The sequence below is a fragment of the Olea europaea genome, unplaced genomic scaffold (genome assembly GCF_002742605.1).
Source record: "Olea europaea var. sylvestris unplaced genomic scaffold, O_europaea_v1 scaffold2799, whole genome shotgun sequence".
NCBI classification, from domain to species: Eukaryota; Viridiplantae; Streptophyta; class Magnoliopsida; order Lamiales; family Oleaceae; genus Olea; species Olea europaea.
The window spans coordinates 64,681-72,779 of NW_019246473.1; the positions used below are offsets into that span (position 1 = coordinate 64,681).

Here is an 8,099-nt window from a genome sequence, read left to right on the forward strand (position 1 = left end):
TTAGATCACTTTAATTGGGCTCAACCGAATTTGATAGCATTTAATTTAACACACAATTATTCACACATATAAGCCCATCTATTGATTAAAAAATCCTTACACTAACTACATAAGATGTTGCAATTACAGAATAGAAATGACAAAAGAACTATTTTCAGTATTTACTAAAGCAAATAAGCGTCCTTGTGATGCTGCTGGATTACTTGCTGTCTCCCTTCACCTGCTCTAGTGTCGAAAACTTCATAATTGACTCGGAAAACCATACCAATTGCCATGATTTGCAACGCTACAACATAAGCTCGGTCACCAACTGTCAAAACACGCATCCAATCGTCCTTTGGAAAAGTTATTGATATTTCAATAATCTTTCTTTCCACAACACTTCTCTAGTGTTCACGAGCCTTCCTAGTCGAATTCTTTGATTTAGTCTTCAGTTTTAGTACTCCCAGAAACGATCTGAAGTTCAATAAGGGCGTGTTTCGAAGACAGGTTATTTCAATGAACAAGATTTAACTTATTTTGCTTCCTTAATGTCGTCAGGTCCAACTTACCAAACAGTCCACAAACACTTAAATCATCGACCATAAGCTGCTAAGCAAATTATAAGATGTCCAGGTACTTGCCCCTTCTCCTGTAAGATGTCCTGCTAAAGTCAAGTTGTTTAGAGTTTAGCCATGGAGGAAAAAACGGTAACTGGCCTGTTGATGAAAACAAGTGTGCTTTGGTGAAAACGTCACTCTCTCCTGACAACTCAAGAGCTGTTCCCAACACTCCAAACAAAGTAAGTCGAAACAGAATGTCTCCTCATAATCAGAATTATTCAAGCAGCTTCCGCAATTTATACAACGAACAACGCAAAATGTGCAACCTCTGCAAGACTTTCCATCATTTAGCTTCCCTTGGCAATTTTCACTGGGGCAATCATAGACTTGTCTCACTTGCTGGCAATGCGGACACATTTCAATGTCAATAGTCCGCTCATCATCTAAAGACAGATACAGTTGTCCTGCACCATAAAAACTTGGTTTACAAAGGCTAAACTGTTTGTCCTTATCTGCACCTAACAAAACTTTAAATTCCTTCAAGTGCTGATTCGTTATACCAAAAAGTCCGCCAATTCTCAGATGCTCAATACTAGGAATTCCAACAGACTTAAAGACCTACAAGTTACACAGAAGACCTTCAACGCTGAGTTTGATGCACCCTGGTACACTTAACTGCAAGCATCAAGGGGCAAACTATGTGTGATTAGATTTGATATCTAAAGATAAAATGAAAAATCAGCATAGAACTTGGATATATTCAGCTTACAAAAAGATAGAATAAAGAAGCTACAATCAGAACACTTATCATCCGAGCGCTACATGATTTTCAATATGACACAATATTCAAAAATATCAAATTTTTTGCCTGAGGTAAAGAAACAGAGCTCTTTGTAGAGGATCACTCACGTTCTAGATTTAGCAATAATATAAGGAAAAGGAGGAGCATCAGTGATGGTAATGATATAAATGAATCGTACATGATATCAAGGCAATTGTTATTAAAGCATAAAAAAAAATCTACCACAAGGCTTCTCAAGAAAACTATATACAGAAAATCAACAGTACAAATATTTGCTCTGTTGATTTTAAAAGAACTGCAGTGCAGCTGGTAAGAAATATTTTTCACACTTAGCCTATCTTTTGCTCATGTTTATAAACTATTTATAAAAAAATCAAGCTACTTATATTTTGAGGGACCCACAATCTACCCACTTATCGATTACTAATTTCTATCTATATACAATTCAAGCCAATTATCAGCACTTCCCAAACATGACTTTAAAGTTTAGGTTATTTTCCAATTGTCAATCCTTCTTCTCAATAAATCCCAGCTCCACCATAGGGAAACAAAAAAAATAAAATAACAACATTAACAAACTAAGTGATGAGTGATTTACACTCATTATATTATGCCATTAATTTCATGATTTTGCTATCTTGGAGAGTATTTTAGAAGTGCTAACAAGTGATTTTGGTGTTGTTTTTTAGATTGATGGAATTGGAGAAAACAAGAGCTAAAAGAGGTCAAAGGAAGGGAATAGGCAAAAGCTAGCGAAATTGGATGAAATGACCAAAACGTAAGAGATTCAAAGTTCGAGGATTAAAATGCAATTAATCAAAAGTCGTCTCGAAACTTGAAATGAAGGTTCGAGAGTTCTAGAAGCCAATTGGATGAAGGAAGGTGTCAAAGGGATCAAATTTAGTCAAGATATGATCATAAATCATTTTCCAACCAAAAAGTTTTGCGCCGGAGTTTTGGTCCCACATTTAGACTCATTTTTGATATAGAAAACGATCGAATTGGAGAATGATTCCTGAAGGAAAATTGTAGTCCTTTGAATTAGCTTTTCAGTACATCTTGAATCACTTCAATCGGATATCAAACGAAAAAGTTATGATAAAAATACTGAAAGCTGTCCAGTGCAACCGAAGTAGTCCTCAGCGCCTAGGCGCTATCCCTCAGCGCCCAGGCGCCATGATGCTGAAATTTTGACAGAAAGTCAGCGCCTAGGCGCCCAAATCGCAGCGCCCAGGCGTCGCCGTGCGAGAGTAATTTTTTTAGGTTTTTACCATGCTTTTTCGGCCCAACTCATCTCCAAATATTTACCTAAACTCCAAGACATTATAAACACAGAATTGAAGACCTAAACAAGAAGGGAGCCGCACACTAAAAATCTATTGAATCAAGCCACGCGTTCTTGACATATTGGAGAGAAAAACAACAAGAAGGGAGATTCAAAGGAGAAATTTAAGAAGATTAACACCAAGAATTGAAGATTGGAAGCATTCATTGGAAGAGGAAGGAGATCTTGGTGCAAGAATTCCACTTTTTCTTCTACATCTTTATTTCAAACTCGGTGATATATTCTAAGACAATTTCCTATTTTTCTTTCATTATTATGAGTAGTTAAATTTGATTTTAGGGCGAACAATGTAATCTTTTGGAATCCTTTATTTCATGCAATTGAGATTCTAGTACTTTTATATTTCATGTGTTGATTTTAATGTTGTTCTTAATACATTTAATTACTTGATCACTAATTAGATGATTTGTGAACAATGATTGCGTAGAGATGCGGATTATTTGTTTAGACCACATGTTAAAATTCGATAAATTGATCTAATGTGTAGAGAAACCTATATTGATTGCTGCGGTCGTGTGTGAATTCTTAGAACCGATGTTTCGTTTAATTAAGTTTAATTTGCATAGAGATATGGAATTAAACTAATTAAATAGGCTCAATGAGAACTCGAGAGGTGTAAGTTGAATACAATAGAAGAATTCGACCGAACACTATCTTAGGTTTTATGAATCTTGATTTATGAAGGAAAGGTGACCAATAGGTGAAATTGTTCCGCCCTAACGTCCATTTATTGTTTGAATTCTCAATCACTTTTCGTTGAATCCAATCGCATTTTTAAGTCTTTAGAATAAAAATCACATTTAATCATTGTTTTTTATTTATATTCGTCAAATAGTAGTTAAAGAAAGATTAAATTAAGTGCTACAAAATAGTCCTCGTGGGATCGATAACCGGACTCTTAGGTCCACTATTACTTGTTACGGATCGTACACTTGCGAAACAAAATTGAACAACACTAAGCCTTTTCCAACAAATTTGGGGTATTCTTCTCTGTTCAAATATATTAATCGCTAATATAAATATATTTACACAATACGTATTCACACCACATTAATCGGGCTATGATTAGATTAAAAATAACACATTCTACTATTAGCATAAAATTACTCAGTATGCCAAATAACTAAATGCAATAACACCAGCACAAAGTAAATTGTAAAGCTCACTGACCTTGGTCAACCTCGGATTGCTTTCAACCATGCACTTCGGACCAGTATCATTTACTCCACAAGGTTCAGACTGCAAAGAGTACCTTTTGCCCTGTTCGTTAACTGCAGAAGGTCATATTTCTCCAAAGAAGGGGATCATTTTGGACTGCATCACGCAAGGATTTGCAAACCTTTTCAACAGAAAGAAGGTCCCTCACACCAAGATAACCAAAGAGCAGAGAAGAGAGCATCTGCCACACTGCCTCCTTCATCATGATTACAATCTTTTTCTTGTCCGTTCAGCTCAAGAGCTGCATCACCAGATATCCAATATCGTTCATAACCAAAGAAATGAACTTCTCTGTGTTGCCACCAAACATGTAATGGTCATCGTGTGACCCATCCTCATAGCCCAACATGGAACCAACTGATGCAACCATCTTATTATCTCCAACTTCTGATTCAGATTCCATAGATTTGCTCCAAACAAAGTTCAGCTCTGCCAATAATTTGTCATCATCAAACATTTTAGCTTTAGATATTTCGTCAGTCTCAAACTCACGAGTCCTTGGACCAAAATCCTCAATCCAGCCAGTAATAGACGCGGCAATGGTGCTTATTGTGAAATTCATAACAAAAGGATCTGTGGGCAATTAAATTAATATCCATGTCCATGGGATCATTAGGCAAGCTCATGTTAATATCCATGCTAAATGGATCATTAGGCAAATTTATGTTAATTCCCATACCAAAGGGATCATTAGGCAACAAATCATCGATATCTTCATCAATCTTTTTGGATTTAGAATCATACAAACCGTTCAGATTTTCCCTTTCTGTATCTGGGCATCCCTCCATGAAACACCCATTTTCAAACTTGATTCCAGAAAAAAGTTCCTCTTCTTGATTCAATGTCATTGTTTCTCCATCCATTAACGTAAAAATCTACGTGCTGACAAAAGCCAACAATTCCTGATGATACTACTAAAAAAAATTCATAAATTGAAACAAAATTTTCCCCAAAAAATATATACAAACTCCGAAATATTACAAAACTTGATTTATCCCAGCATTAGTATACGTTTAATATGTGTATATATGTGCCTAGAATTAAAAGATTAAGCCACACAAAATGGAAAAATAAATAGATGGGTTTGATGGGAAACTGACCAGTAGTTGAAGCAAAATCAGAAAGAATCTCGTTTTACATAGAAACCCCAGCTCAAAGATACTGTGATGCTAAATGCAACGTAAAAGAAAACCGGAGTCTGATTTGTAATAGGGTGATAACTGTGCTTGTAGGATACATATTAAAAATTAATGTCAAACTCAATAATTAATTGCAACCGCATATTTCATAGAACTAGTGGTTTCAAACGAGCTCATCAACTCCGATGACATGTGGCTTGACTCGAAAAAAGTCCAAGCTGGCTCGGAGCTCGTTTGTAAGAGCCAAATTTCGTCCAAGTCTCAGAAATTAGATTTGGCCAGATAGCCGCACAAACTGACAAACCCAGATACAAGCAGGGCCGCATGTGGACTCATGTAGCACGCCTTGTTACTTGCTCTTTAAACCACTTGCATAATTAATTTTTGAAGTTTGTAAATTAATGACCACTTATTTTGTATTCAACAACTTCGATAATTACTTTTGTAGCTTTTAAATTAATTTCGTATTTTGTGAATTAGCGATCATTTTTTCTTATATTCAAGTAAAAAGGAAAAAAAAATATGAAAAAGCTTGCGAGCCGGATAGGAGAGGGCCAAAATCCGGGCAATAGCCTGGCTCGAGCTCCGTTCTAGCCTTTTTTTTAAGCCAATATCGAGACCCGAGCTTGGGCTGGTAAGCCTGCTCAACTCAGCTCGTTGTTATCACTATATAGACCCCACAATTAATACTTAATTTTTCGCCAATAATTTCGTGAAATCCATCACTCATTCTTATCAAAATCAACTTTTTAACCGTTTCCAAACTATGTAATGGTATGTGCTTCTCTGCACAATAAATTTACACATTTTATTCTTGCTTAAAATTTCGTACAGCGAGTCTAGTTGGAAATCTATAAATAGTTTTATATTGACCTTATTACAAGGTTTTGCAGTTTTTCCCCCTAATTTTAAGCCCTTTTCGACATATTTAAAACTTAGATTTTTACTAAATTTTGATTAAAAAGAAAAAGAAAAAGATAGTGTATGTAATTGAAAAGTTGATAAAATTTATAAATTTCATAAAATATATAATTAATTATTATCTTTGACTTTATTTTTTATAAAAATTTAGTTACATAAAAAAGGAGCTCTTATTCATGTTTCTCGTCAAAATTAAAGTACACGTTTTTTTAAGCTCCCATTTGGTCCACATTATTTCAATGTAAAATGGGTAGAATAACATTTTTTTGAAGAATGAGTGGTTAAAAAAGAGTGGAAGTTTTTAATTTACGTGCAATATTATTTTATGAAAAATTGTGTAGTTGAAAATAAGAGAAAGAAAAATAAAATTTAATTTAATTGGAGCCAAATGAAAATGTCAAATCCAATTGGAAGTATTTAACGTTGTGATATTGAAAATGATGCATGCATAATCTTTTGCACGGTTAAGTGCACGTGCTTGTACAAGTTTTATTTACAAAAATTAATGTGCCCAATCCTCTTAACCCATTCGGGCCCAATTTCTGTTAGAACTCCTCTGCTCCAATTAAATATCATGATCCAATCCAGCACCATCACCCATTTGACCCGACCCAGTAACATCAAGACCTGAAACTGCATTCAAATTCACTGTCGACGTAATCATTTCCATGCAAATCTTTTCCAGTCCTATAAATTTTTGCCTGTTTCGGCGGCGGCGTTTTCCTCCTTTTCAGTTTTATCCTTCTTGCCCATACAATGAAGAACGGTACACTCGATCAATATTGTGCACAATGAGAACAACGGAGTGGATTATTCTCAAAAAAATATTTCCCCAGTGCGGACTCTTTCTATTTTTGACTTTGACAGATCAATCGCGACTAAAAATGGATGCATACAAGGACGAAAGAGACGATCCTTGGATTCGTCTAAATTGAGAGGAGTCCCCAGTGAGCTTGCAATTGATCATAACGTATTTGTTTACTACTTGCCTAAAGTTAATTCTTTGTTACATTTGTTTCTAACGAAAACGAGTTAGTTGTTGGAATTAATTGAATGTAATTGGGTTAAAACATTAAATGTAATATTTAATTATGTGGGCCATTGCAATTAATTTGGGTGAATTGAAAAAGTCTCCAATATAGGCTCATATGTTGATAAGCCCATTTTAAGTGTTTTACATATAGAAAGAAATCCCACATCGAAAGTTTACAAGAAAATAGCCTTGTTTATATAGTGGGTTGTGTGAATAATATATTATTTAATAAGTTACCTACCACTTGACTAACTTTAGCTAGCCAAAGGCTAGTCACCATTAGAGTGGTGCGAAGCACCACTCGCGCCGCTCTCCGGACCCGGTCCCGGCACGTGCACGTTGCAAAGTACGCATTGGGCGCTTTAGAGGCGCACTTGGCACGTACGCATCGTCGCGAGGAGTTGGGGAGCCTTATAGTTTTCGGAAATGGACTCGTGGTTCGATGACGTGGCAGCGCAAGGCTCAGCGAGTTGACATTCTAGTTGGCGCACGCGTGGTAGGTCGCATCCCTTTGTCCTGCGTGGCGGTTAGATGTACGCGTGGCATCCGCATGGCTATGACTGTTCAGAAATTGGTAAATAGGCATGATGAATGGACACTTCACTTCATGGTTCAATCTGGACCGTCAGATCATGAAAATAGTACGATCCAATGGCTAAGACGAATCAAATCAAGTGGTGCACCAGTTCCTGAAATGTCACACACCTGTTCCATGAGACACTTCAATCTCTATAAATAGAGACCCCCAGATTCGTTTTTTACACACCAAATCAATTACGAATTCAATTGATTTCTAAATTCTTCTCTCTCCATATTCTGCTCTAAAAATTCTCTTATATTTTCGTGATTATTCCGTTCGAGTACGATCATTCATTGGTTCGACCGACAAGGTTGTTATTGTGCAGTATCGACTTTGGAAGGAGCGTTGTATCTTGGGAGACAAAAGTCCATAATCCCGTTTGCATTTCATTGGGGGGTGAAATCTGTTTTAAGGAGATTTGTTTTGGCATACCTCGCTTCATCTACTGTTTTGATTATTTTCTGCTTATTTTATTTGTTCTTTTGATTGCGTTAGTCGAACTTCCGACAACATCAGTTC

General features: G+C 36.1%; 1 pseudogene; it reads right to left on the bottom strand.

Moving 5' to 3' along the window:
- Positions 1 to 379: 379 nt before the first annotated feature.
- On the bottom strand, positions 380 to 4,127 carry LOC111383980 (annotated as a pseudogene).
- Between the last annotated feature and the right edge of the window lie 3,972 nt (positions 4,128 to 8,099).